The sequence below is a fragment of the Trifolium pratense genome, linkage group LG5 (assembly GCF_020283565.1).
Source record: "Trifolium pratense cultivar HEN17-A07 linkage group LG5, ARS_RC_1.1, whole genome shotgun sequence".
NCBI classification, from domain to species: Eukaryota; Viridiplantae; Streptophyta; class Magnoliopsida; order Fabales; family Fabaceae; genus Trifolium; species Trifolium pratense.
The window spans coordinates 36029396-36041566 of record NC_060063.1 but is presented as its reverse complement, the minus strand read 5'-3'; the positions used below and the strand labels follow the sequence as shown (position 1 = coordinate 36041566).

Here is a 12171-nt window from a genome sequence, read left to right as displayed (position 1 = left end):
GGGGGTGTAGAGGTCTAAGGCTCTAGCTATGATGGTGACAAAACCACCAATGCCTATGTGGCGAGTTGGGTCTTTGGTGAATTTGGCTAAGCTGTCAAGTAGGAAGGATGCAGCATTGAGTGGTCGACTTTGTGATCCACAAAACATTATGAACAGTTCTTCCCTACTGACGGTTGTGACGTTGGAGGGTTTTCCAAAGAAAGTGTGAGCAATAATCATGTGGAAATATCTTATTGCCGGGTTATGGATGGCTGTGCTTAGTCTTTCATCGGGGGGTGAGTTAGGGTTGCCCGAAATGCTGCCCCAGAAGCGTTGAAGCTCACTTTCCATAAAAGTATCTTCTTGTATCTTGGTGAAAGCATCTGGGCCACAAGGCACTCCTAGGTATTCAGCTATTTCTCGGGTGGTAAGATGGTAGGATTTTCCGAACAATCTAAAACTGACAAGACCTCCATGTATGGGATTTCCACGTGTCGGCTCATACCTAAATGCACTCAGGAATTCCAGAGTCAGATTTCGGTAGGTGGGTGGGTTGGAAAAAGTGAAGCGGTCCCAACCTAGTTGGTTAATCAAGAATCTCACACTCTCAGAAATTCCTAAAGCTACTAAGGCGTATCTGTCTGGAAAAGCATGGAATGATGTCACTCGGTGGGAAAGGTCTTCGTAACGCTGCTTCTGTGTGGCGCTTCTGAACTTAACTATCATTTTGTCCTCCATTTCGTTTAAAATTAATTTAGTATCTGCTATTTTCAGTAATAGAAAACAATCATACAAGTTAGTGCTGATCAACTAAAAATAAAAATAAAAATAAAGCATATGAAAAATGAAAATACAAACATGGGTTGCCTCCCATGCAGCGCTTCGTTTAATGTCGGTAGCTCGACAATATGGCGGTCAACGTCTAGGTTTCAGGTGGGAGATCATCTAACTTTAAACTTGAGTAGTGATCTCTATCGTTAGGGAAATAGTAATGTTTTAAACGTTGCCCATTAACAATGAATGTCTCGTTTGATCCGTTCTTGACTTCTACGGCCCCATTTTTAAAAACTCTAGTTATTTTAAATGGTCCTGACCATCTGGAACGTAGTTTTCCAGGAAATAATCTTAGCCTAGAGTTGAAGAGAAGTACAAGTTCCCCTTCCTTGAATTCTTTTCTCAATATATGCCCGTCATGCCATTTTTTAGTTCTTTCTTTGTAAATCTTGGCATTCTCGTAAGCATCTAGTCTAAGTTCCTCTAGTTCATGTAATTCTAAAATCATTTTTCTTCCGGCAGCTTGGTAATCCATATTAAGGGCTTTAACTGCCCAATAGGCCTTATGTTCTAATTCTACCGGCAAGTGACATGACTTTCCATAGACGAGTCTAAATGGGGTGGTCCCTATTGGTGTTTTGTAGGCTGTTCTATATGCCCATAGAGCATCATCAAGCTTTTCGGCCCAATCCTTTCTAGAAGTGGAAACAGTTTTTTCAAGGATTGATTTGATTTCTCTATTAGAGACTTCAACCTGGCCGCTTGTTTGTGGATGGTATGGTGTGGCAACTCGGTGTTTCACTCCACATTTCTTTAATAAATTCTCTAATTGTTTTGATATGAAGTGAGATCCGCCATCACTTATGACTAACCTGGGGACTCCAAACCTAGGGAATATGATTTTCTTAAACAACTTAGTGACTACTCGCGCATCATTTGTAGGTGAGGCTATAGCCTCTATCCATTTTGACACATAATCTACAGCTATGAGTATGAATTTGTTGCCCATGGAGGATGGAAAAGGTCCCATAAAATCTATTCCCCAAACATCGAAGATTTCTACTTCTAGGATGTTTGTGAGTGGCATTTCGTTTCTTCTTGAGATGTTTCCTGTACGCTGACATTGGTCACATTTTGCAATAAACGTGTGAACATCTTTAAAAAGGTTAGGCCAATAGAGGCCGGCTTGTAGAATTTTATAAGCGGTTTTAGAAGTGCTTGCGTGCCCTCCATAAGGTGAGGAATGACAATGGGTAATGACACTCTCCATTTCTTCTTCGGGGATGCATCGACGAAAAATTCCGTCGACGCCTCTTTTAAATAAAAGGGGCTCGTCCCAATAGAATTGTTTAACATTATGGAAGAATTTCTTCTTTTGTTGATAAGATAATTCAGGAGGTATTATTCCGGCAGCTATGTAGTTAACATAATCAGCATACCAGGGGGCTGTAGTTTGGACTAGAGCGGTTTCTATTTCTTCCTTGCCAGCTTTTTCTTCGCCGAAGGAGAAATCTAATTGAGCGATCAGTCTATCACAAGGGAAGTCATCGTTAATTGGGATATGTTCTTTCCTAATGTCATCTAGTCTAGATAGGTGGTCTGCTACCGTATTTTCTATGCCTTTCTTGTCTTTGATTTCTAGGTCGAACTCTTGTAGCAGCAGTATCCATCTTAGCAGTCTTGGTTTTGCATCTTTCTTACTCATAAGATATCGGATTGATGCGTGATCGGTGTAAATGATGATTTTAGATCCCACCAAATATGAGCGGAATTTGTCGATTGCAAATACGACAGCTAAGAGTTCTTTTTCGGTGGTAGCATAGTTTAGTTGTGCCGCATCTAGAGTTCTACTTGCATAGTAGATAGCGTGTAGCTTTTTATCCTTTCTTTGTCCTAGAACGGCTCCTACGGCGTAATCGCTGGCGTCACACATAATCTCGAATGGTTCACTCCAATCAGGAGGTTGCATTATAGGTGCGGAAATCAAGGCTTGCTTGAGGAGTTGGAATGCTTCCATACATTTGTCGTCAAAGATGAATTCGGCGTCTTTCATTAAAAGGCCGGTTAAGGGTTTAGTTATTTTAGAGAAGTCTTTTATGAATCGCCGATAGAAACCTGCGTGTCCTAAAAAACTTCTTATGTCTCTAATGGTTTTGGGAGGTTGAAGGTTTTCTATTACTTCGATTTTAGCTTTGTCCACTTCTATTCCTCTATTAGAAACTATATGTCCTAACACTAACCCTTCACGGACCATGAAATGGCATTTTTCCCAATTTAGTACTAGGTTGACTTTAACACATCTTTGTAATACCAATTCTAAATTAGCGAGACATCCTTCAAAACTTTCCCCATAAACTGAAAAGTCATCCATGAATACTTCCATTATATTGTTTATAAAATCTGCGAATATCGCCATCATGCAGCGTTGGAAGGTCGCAGGGGCATTACACAATCCAAAAGGCATACGTCTATAGGCAAAGGTACCTACAGGACATGTGAAGGTGGTCTTCTCTTGGTCGTCGGGGTGTATTGGGATTTGGAAAAATCCAGAGTATCCATCTAAATAACAGAAATAGGAGTGTTTAGCTAGACGCTCGAGCATTTGGTCAATGAAAGGCAGAGGAAAATGATCTTTCCGAGTGGCTTTGTTTAATTTTCTATAGTCGATGCACATTCTATATCCTGATTCCACTCGCTTAGGTACAGATTCCCCCTTCTCGTTTTTGACAACTGTTAGTCCTCCCTTCTTTGGTACTACATGAACAGGGCTGACCCACTTACTATCAGATATTTGATATATTATGCCTGCGTCTAAGAGTTTCAGCACTTCTTTCTTAACTACTTCGCTTAAGATAGGGTTTATCCTTCTTTGGTGTTCTCTCGAAGCCTTTGCATCTTCTTCTAATAAGATTCGGTGCATGCACACAGAGGGACTAATCCCCTTTAAGTCTGAGATGTTGTAACCTAAGGCAGAAGGATATTTTCTTAAGACATCTAGTAACTTTTCCGTTTCTATCGGGTCTAGGTCAGCGTTCACTATGACTGGGCGACTCATATTTTCGTCTAGATATTCATACCTAAGGTTCTTAGGTAGCGGTTTGAGTTCCAGAGAGAGTTGTTTAGGTTCAAGCGTGGAATTAGGTCCGAATGGAGGTTCTTCTCTCAAGTTATCTTCTACACTAAGTTTTAGTGAAGCTTGTACTTCATCTCTAGGAGGTTCTAGGATTTCTATTTCTTGAGGTAGTTCTTTCTCTATTTCCTTAACACACTCATCAATTATGTCTATGGCATAGCAAGTGTCTTCGACAGCTGGTGTTTGCATGAATTTAGAAAGAATAAATTCAATTTTCTCTTCGCCTACTTCTAATGTAAGTTTTCCTCGCTTAACGTCTATTATTGCTCCTGCAGTGGCTAGGAATGGTCTTCCTAAAAGGATTGGAATACATGAATCTTCCGTAATGTCCATTACTACAAAGTCAGTAGGGATATATAGTTGGCCAATTTTTACTGGAATATTTTCTAGGATACCTACAGGGTATTTAACTGAACGGTCTGCTAGTTGAAGAGACATCCTGGTAGGTTTTAGATCACTCAATTTTAACTTTTTGCTGATTGAGAGGGGCATGAGACTAACACTTGCTCCTAAGTCGCATAGTGCCTTATCTATTACGTAGTTGCCTATTACGCAGGGAATTGAAAAACTTCCTGGGTCTTTAAGTTTAGGTGGCATTTTGTTTTGGAATATGGCACTACATTCTTCGGTAAGTGCGACTGTACTATCCTCGTCTAATTTCCTCTTGTTTGATAAAATTTCTTTAAGAAATTTTGAGTATGTGGGCATTTGCGTTATTGCTTCCGAGAAAGGTATGGTTATGTTTAGTTGCTTCAGAAGTTCTACAAATTTCTTAAAATGTCCTTCAGTTTTAGTCTTAGCTAATCTTTGAGGAAAAGGGATAGGTGTTTTGTAAACAGGTGGTGCAACAGGTGTAAGCTTTTTAGTTGTCCCCTCCTTATCTCCTAATTGGGGGTTTTCGGATTCTCTCTCAGGCTCTTTTGGTGGTTCACTACTCTCGGCTTCCTTGTTGGTTATCTTAGCGCTTTCTGAGTTTTTTACTCCAGAATCAGGTGGTCCTTGCAACTCCTTTCCACTTCTTGTGATTATAGCATGTATGGCATTCGCATGCCCTTTGGGATTAGGCTCAGGTTGTCCTGGAAATGTGCCAGCTGGAGCGGCAATAGTTGCTTGTTGTTGTGCCACCTGGGAAATCTGTGTTTCTAGCATTTTGTTATGGGTGGCTAGGGCATCTACCTTAGTTGCTAATTGTTTTACCAACTCATTAGTGTGAATGTTTTGGTTTAAGAATTTTTCCATCATAATATCGAAGTTAGACTTCCTTGGTGGATAAGGTGCGGCTGGTTGTGCTCCTTGCTTTTGGTAACCTGGAGGTGCTTGAGTAGGATTGAGTGTATTATTGTTCCTATAAGATAAGTTAGGATGGTTCTTATAGCCAGGATTATAGTTATTGGACAGAGCGGCATAGTGTACTTGGTCGAGTCCGGCTAATATAGAACAATCAGATGGTACGTGACCAGGGATTCCACATACTTCGCAATTTGGTTGGAATGCAGCTACGGTGGATGTGGTTGGCAGGGTTAAACTCTCCAACTTTTGAGTAAGGGCTTCTACTTTGGCGTTGACATGGTCTATGCCACTTACTTCGTATATACCACCTTTTGTTTGGAATTTCTCTATAGCAGCGCGTTCGCTTCCCCATTGATAATGGTTTTGGGCCATGTTTTCTATAAGCTGGGTGGCTTCTTGGTATGGTTTATCCATCAGTGCTCCACCGGCGGCTGCATCTATGGTTAGTCTTGTGTTATAAAGCAGCCCATTATAGAAGGTATGGATTATGAGCCATTGTTCTAGACCGTGGTGTGGACAGAGTCTCATCATGTCCTTGTATCTTTCCCATGCTTCGAAAAGTGATTCTCCTTCTTTTTGCCTAAATCCGTTGATTTGGGCTCTTAGCATAGCTGTCTTACTTGGCGGGAAGTATCTAGCCAAGAATTGTTTCTTCAATTCGTTCCATGTAGTGATGGAGTTCGAAGGTAGAGCTTGGAGCCAAGATCTAGCTCTATCTCTTAAAGAAAACGGAAAAAGACGGAGTCGTATTGCTTCGGGTTCGACACCATTTGCTTTTATTGTGTCTGCGTACTGCACAAACACTGATAAATGGAGGTTAGGATCCTCCGTAGGGGAACCAGAGAACTGGTTTTGTTGCACGATTTGCAACAAAGCGGGTTTCAACTCGAAGTTTCTTGCTTCGATGTTAGGGGGCGCGATGCTCGAATGCGGTTCTTCTTCGGAAGGAACGGCGTAGTCCCTAAGAGGACGTGCGTTGTTAGCCATGGGTAAGAGGTTTTGAAGTTCGCGGATTCGACGTTTAAAATGAATAAAACGTTCTATTTCGGGTATAGGTTGTTGTAATGGTTCCTCGGAGTTACGAGTATTGGGCATACAACCTAAGAAAAAGGTTTAAGGGTTTGCCTTAATCGTTACGGATTAAAAACTGTATAGCGAAAATTTGACTAAATTAGTCCCTGGCAACGGCGCCAAAAACTTGTTGCGATATTTCTGCAAGTGCACAGACTTATCGTGTAGTTATAAAAGATTATCGATCCCACAGGGACTATTAGTTAATATTTCGCTTATGTTTTCAATATAATGTAAGGTTAAGGCTAATAATAATTAAAAAGGGGTTTGTAAAATAATTACCTAGAAATGAAATAATTAAATTAAATAACAGTGACTATTAAGAATTGGTTTTAAATAAGTTGGATTTAACTAACTGGAATGTTACTTTAGGTACTTCAATGGGTTCGGTAATAAACACTGTGTTTTGAAAAGTTTAGTCTTTTTAAAATTGATTTAAAAATACTCGTCTCACACTTTCGCGCTATTGAGTTATATTATATAATGATAGAATAAATGTATCACTTTCGCTATAACATTTACTTATAAAAATATTGTTTGGAAATCAATTAAATTTTACTAAAGGGTCTAGTTTTCATAAAACGATATTAGTTTAAAAATATAGAACTCATGTCATCACACTGTTGGACTATATTATATTATATAAATAAGATGTTTTGCTATCGCTCAATCGTTCTGTTAATTCATACTTTAATTAATTTTCACTGATCGTGCAAAATTATAATCTATTGTTTATTTAAAAACTGAAACAGAAAACTAGACTTGAAAATTTAGTTCACAGTTTAATTACCGAACTCATATCAGACACCTATTTCACATACCAGTTATATTAAATTAGTTGGACATAATTACAAATAAAGGCATGATATAACAATAGTAGTTACGGGAAAAAGAAAACATAGATATAGATACTGCAATTTATTGGTGCTGGAAAATTAAAGAACATGCAATAACAGTAGCAAATAAAACAAGACAGGAATTAAAATAATTAAAGTAAGCAGTAACTGGAATTTAGAAAATAAAACTAAATATATTGATTAATGTAACTTACAAAACCGAAACTGGAATTGAACAGGAAACAAAGGACAAGCTGTAGCTCTCAACACGTAAAGCAGTAAACTTAATTCTAAGAATAAGTGTTTTTTTCTCTTAAGCTCTAACTTGTCGTAGTGGAAGGTCCTCAATTCATTCTGAATGCATCTATATATAGGCTGTGAGTGAGGAGTTGAAGTCCTCCTTTTTCTCCTTTCAGTTCCTTTTCTTTCTCCCCACGATTCGTAACTGATTTCATTCAACGAAGATAAGGATTCAACGTATTTTTTCCTGAAGAATCGCTCACGACTGGCGCCACGTAACACATGACTGGCGCCATGTGTTGTTTAATATTTTTGCATGTGCTCCTTTAATTTAGGTGTGGCTGGCGCCACAATATGCATGGCTGGCCCCTTAATTCATGTGGCTGGCGCCACTTCTTTTGCTTTGTGGCCGGCGCCATAGTTGTGTGGCCGGCACTGCTGGCCTCAACTGTGGGCTGGCCCACTTGTTTTGTTTCTTTGATATTTTTTTGGTCTCGGTACATATCTGTAAGTTTCATAAAAAACAATAATTATTTTATTAATACTAGGATAATTTAGACAAAAATATTAAGATACTTAAAAAAATAATAGTGATAAAATAGTGCATTTTTCGGTGTTATCATTGTCTATGACAGGTTTTTTGGTTCCAGTACCAGATAGGAGTCTAGCTGATCTTCTTACTTGAGGAATTTTGGTTGATTTGGATTTGGATTTTGTGTAAACAATGAAGGGTTTTGGAACAGGATTAGAGGGTTGAGGAATTGATTTTGACACATCTTCCTGAGAAAGTTTCATGATTGTTTCAGCAATAATCTTCTCAGTGTTTCCTAATTCCACTGAGGATTTGTTGGATTTTGTTGGTTAATCTCCGTATCAGAGTTGGGAGCGGTTGTGAATCGTTCAGAGATGGTTTCAGAGATTGGAGAAGGTGGTGGAACAGGTGGTAGAGATGGTGATTGATTGCCTGCAGATGGTGGAGGAATGGGAGCAGGGAATCGGCCGGTGTTTTTTGTTCTAGCCATTTCAATTTTTTGCGAGAGAATGAGGGAGATAACTGATGAAGGAGGTGGATGAATGATGGAGGAGCAGTTACTTAGTTTGATTTTAAAGAGAGGAAGATAAGAGGGAGAGAGAATGCCTTGAGAATGCTAAGAGAGGAGTAGGTGTACTTGAGTACACTATTTGCCTTGGAACTCTAAAATAAGCCTTACTAGCTCTTACACTAGATGTACTTGTCTTTAATAATTAATACAGTAAATTAAGGGTATGTAGGAAGTACAATCGGTTTTCTTAAGAGTCTATTACCTTCAAATAATTATTTTTAATAAAAAATATAAACCGATGTTTTTAGACCTAAAGAAAACAGAGAACGTTCTAAGACTGTTCTTCAGATAGGACATTTTGTAATTTTTAATTTTTCTTTAATGAAATTAAAACGTTCTTCAACCAAGGGTTTAGTAAAAATGTCAGCTAACTGATTTTCAGTATCCACAAAGGTTAATTCAACTTCCTTTTTATTAACATGATCTCTAATGAAATGGTGTTTTATTTCAATATGTTTTGATCTTGAATGCTGAATAGAGTTTTTTGATAAATTGATAGCACTAGTATTATCACATAAAATTTTAATATTTGTGTACCTTAATGAGAAGTCTTCAAGTTGGTTTTTGATCCAAATCACTTGAGAGCAACAATTTGCAGCAGACACATATTCTGCTTCAGTTGTTGAAAGTGCTATGGTATTTTGTTTTCTGCAACACCAACTTACAAGTGCTTCTCCAAGGAATTGACATGCTCCACTTGTGCTTTTTCTTTCTAATTTATCCCCAGCATAGTCAGCATCACAATATGCTATAAGATCAAAGTGTGAACCCTTTTTGTACCATAGACCAGTATCTTGTAAGACCCTAAATTCCACCTTACTTTAAGTGTGTTAATTGTTTGAATGTATTTTGGAAATAGTGGAATAAATGAGTATGTTTTGTTGGTTGAAGTCGACGGAGTCGTTTTGAGGCGTTTTGAGTCGTTTTCAGAGTTGTTGACTTTTGTTGACTTTTAGGGGTTTTTGTACCCGGAGCCTTTTTGCTTAATTTTTCGCGTAGTTTTCGATTCCGAGGTTTATTGGTTGAGTTAAGAAATGCTTGATAGCATTGTTTGGTGTGAGAACCATGGGTTGTGGTTAGCTGGTTTAGGGTTTTAAGTATTTGGTTCGTGTATCGTCGATTAACGACATTATTTGCTGAGATCGTGTCTGTTTCTCGCTCGAGTGTCAGAATTGTTTGGGGTTTGTTTTGTTGGTCTTCTTTTGAGAGCGCGAACGTTCCTGTGTTTTTAGAATTTCATTTTTCGCGTTAACCTATTTTCTTATCAAACGATCTAAAATTTGTCCGACGTTCCGAAATCTTTCGAACTCGGAATTCTTTTAAAATTTAACCCGAAGTTTTATATATCGGCGTGAGTTAGGAAATGTCCTTAAAATATTTTTAAGAGTTAGGGTTGAGAATCACAGTCGAGCAAAAATATTTCGAGTAACTTTTCGTAAACCATTTTTAACGGACATTTAAATTCTTAATTTTGTTATTTCGCGACTTTCGTCCGTGAGCGTAACGCGACTCGTCTGTGGAGGGTTTTAATCACTAACACTTTATGAAAATATCTTGTGGTCTCAAAAGTCAAACTTGATCCATTGGCTAGGAATTAACAAGGCTTTAGTTGCACATTTGATCCAAGGGCTAGGAATGGCAAAGACCTTTGTATAGTAAGGAGGTTTAGGCACTTAAACCGTGAACCATTCCCCTTCATACTATTCATCCCAAAATTCTCATTTCTTGACCAAATCATCTCATCCAAAGCTAGTTGAATCCTTGGAACTTGCAAGAGTAACATCACTAAGGTAACTTGATCCTTTCTTTCCTCTATAGCTGGCCAAACCCTTAGGGTTTGATGATTTATGTTTATGTTCTTGAGAAAAATAATTTGAGAATTTGTTAGAAAATGAATTGTGATCCATAGGATGTGTTCATGAGTGTTTAACTAAGATTGTTTAGGTTTAGTTTGTTGGATTCCATGAGTTTGATGAGAAGCTCATGAAGAAATGGGATTAGGGTTTTTGAAGAAAATTCTAATTGATCAAGAACATGGAAAATGGTTTAGTTTTTGTGTTTAATGAGTTGTTTTAAAGCTTTTAGAGAAATGGATATGTGAAAAAGGGTTTAGTTTTGAAAAACAAGAAAATTGTTCTTGAGTGTTCAAGAGGAAACTTTCATGAGTTTTAGTTTGTGGTTTAGAAAAATGTTTGTTTGTTCAAATAAATGATTTTGGGAACTAAGTGATCAAGGCTATGGTTTTAAAAATGAAAATTTGTGGGAGAATGCCTTGATTTCTCAATTCTGGACAAACTGTGCAGGGGCATTTTCGTCCATTTAAAATTGTTCCAGTTCCAAAAAAACTTAACCATTTGATCCGTCTTTTCGAGACGAAGAGTTTGGCATATGGTTCGTCTCGATTGGACAAGAATTGAATGTGTTATGGTCATTTTAGTTTGAAAACTATTTGGTCGAAAATTGTGTTTAAAAGAGTTTTACTTGAATTGGTGATCAATTAGGGAGGTCTCGAAAACACTATCCGAGAGTGTTAGAACGTATCCTTAGAACCCCTTTCGATTGTGTAGAATAGGTTCGTTCCTTTGGTTTTGTCGGAGAGTGACTTATGGTATTATGTGTATTATTTTAGGAAACGAGTAACGGTGTTTAATTGCGCGTTCGATTGTGTGATTGGAAACTTTTGCCGAGGTAAGGGCATCTTCTATCCATGACTTTAAATTATGTCAAAAGCCATGAAATATTTGATGTTTGAATTTGTTTGAAATGCATGTGAAATGTATTCATTTTTGGATGGTTTGTAGGGTTGCATTAGCATATGATGTGAAGTTATATGTTCATGCATTCATTGGTAGACATGTGCGTACAGTGAATGGCGTTACTAAATGTCTTTTGTATTTTTGAGTATTAGACTCGTAACGCACAGTGAATGACGTTACACAAGAGTCTCTTATCTATTTCTTTTAGTAAGCTTGTGATGTACAGTGAATGACATTACTAGAATGTTTACGACTCCCTGCGGTGAGGTTAATTTCCGGAAATCATGCATGTGACGTACAGTGAATGGCGTCACGGTGACGTACAGTGAATGGCGTCCCAGTGGTGCACAGTGAATGACACCACCATTCATTAGAGTTTTGCATTAGGCTATGTGCGCATTTTATTTATTATGCTTGGGTGCGACTTTGTGGTAATTGCCTAATATTTGTATACATGTTAATTGCTCAATACTTGTATTTATGTTAAATGCTATTTGCCTATTTGTTACTGTTGGTGACCCTTACTTTTGCATGTATACATCGCGGGCTCCTCCCACCCCCAGACGATGGAGCGCCATCTGAGACCGTAGGCCGTGTGGACGGCGAGGACTTCGTGGACTATCCCGGAGTGTAGAGAGTAGCGCTTTTTAGGCTACACTTTTGGTTAGGCTTAGGGCTTAGTTTGTATTTTTGGATGACTGTATGTCTTATACATTAATACTCAGACATGTTTAGTGCCTTTTGGCCTTGTGATATATTCGGTTCATAACTCGTGTCTTTTGGTTGATGAACTTAATGTATCCGCCGTATGTAAATTATTCAGGTACACACTTTGCTTCGAGGAAGCCCTGTAATATAATGTGTCGATGTTATATTTATTTTCTATTGAATGACGAATTGCCGAGATAGCTGCGGGCGTTCACGCGCGCCATTTTATTTAAGCGTGTTGTTTTTTAAAAAAAAATAATAATACCCCTTTTTATGCTTTG

At 38.2% G+C, this 12171-nt stretch overlaps 1 long non-coding RNA gene, 1 other non-coding gene and 1 pseudogene across 2 annotated transcripts; 2 read left to right on the top strand and 1 right to left on the bottom strand.

The window, feature by feature from the left end:
• Positions 1–901: 901 nt before the first annotated feature.
• Positions 902–6163, bottom strand: LOC123886533 (annotated as a pseudogene).
• LOC123887784 lies at positions 5679–5785 on the top strand. The gene has a single exon (XR_006801780.1). It is a non-coding gene; the product is annotated as a small nucleolar RNA R71 (small nucleolar RNA).
• Positions 6164–10107: 3944 nt separating the features above from the next.
• On the top strand, positions 10108–11795 carry LOC123885413. Its single transcript, XR_006801154.1, has 3 exons — positions 10108–10216; positions 11056–11114; positions 11746–11795. It is a non-coding gene; the product is annotated as an uncharacterized LOC123885413 (long non-coding RNA).
• Positions 11796–12171: the final 376 nt, after the last annotated feature.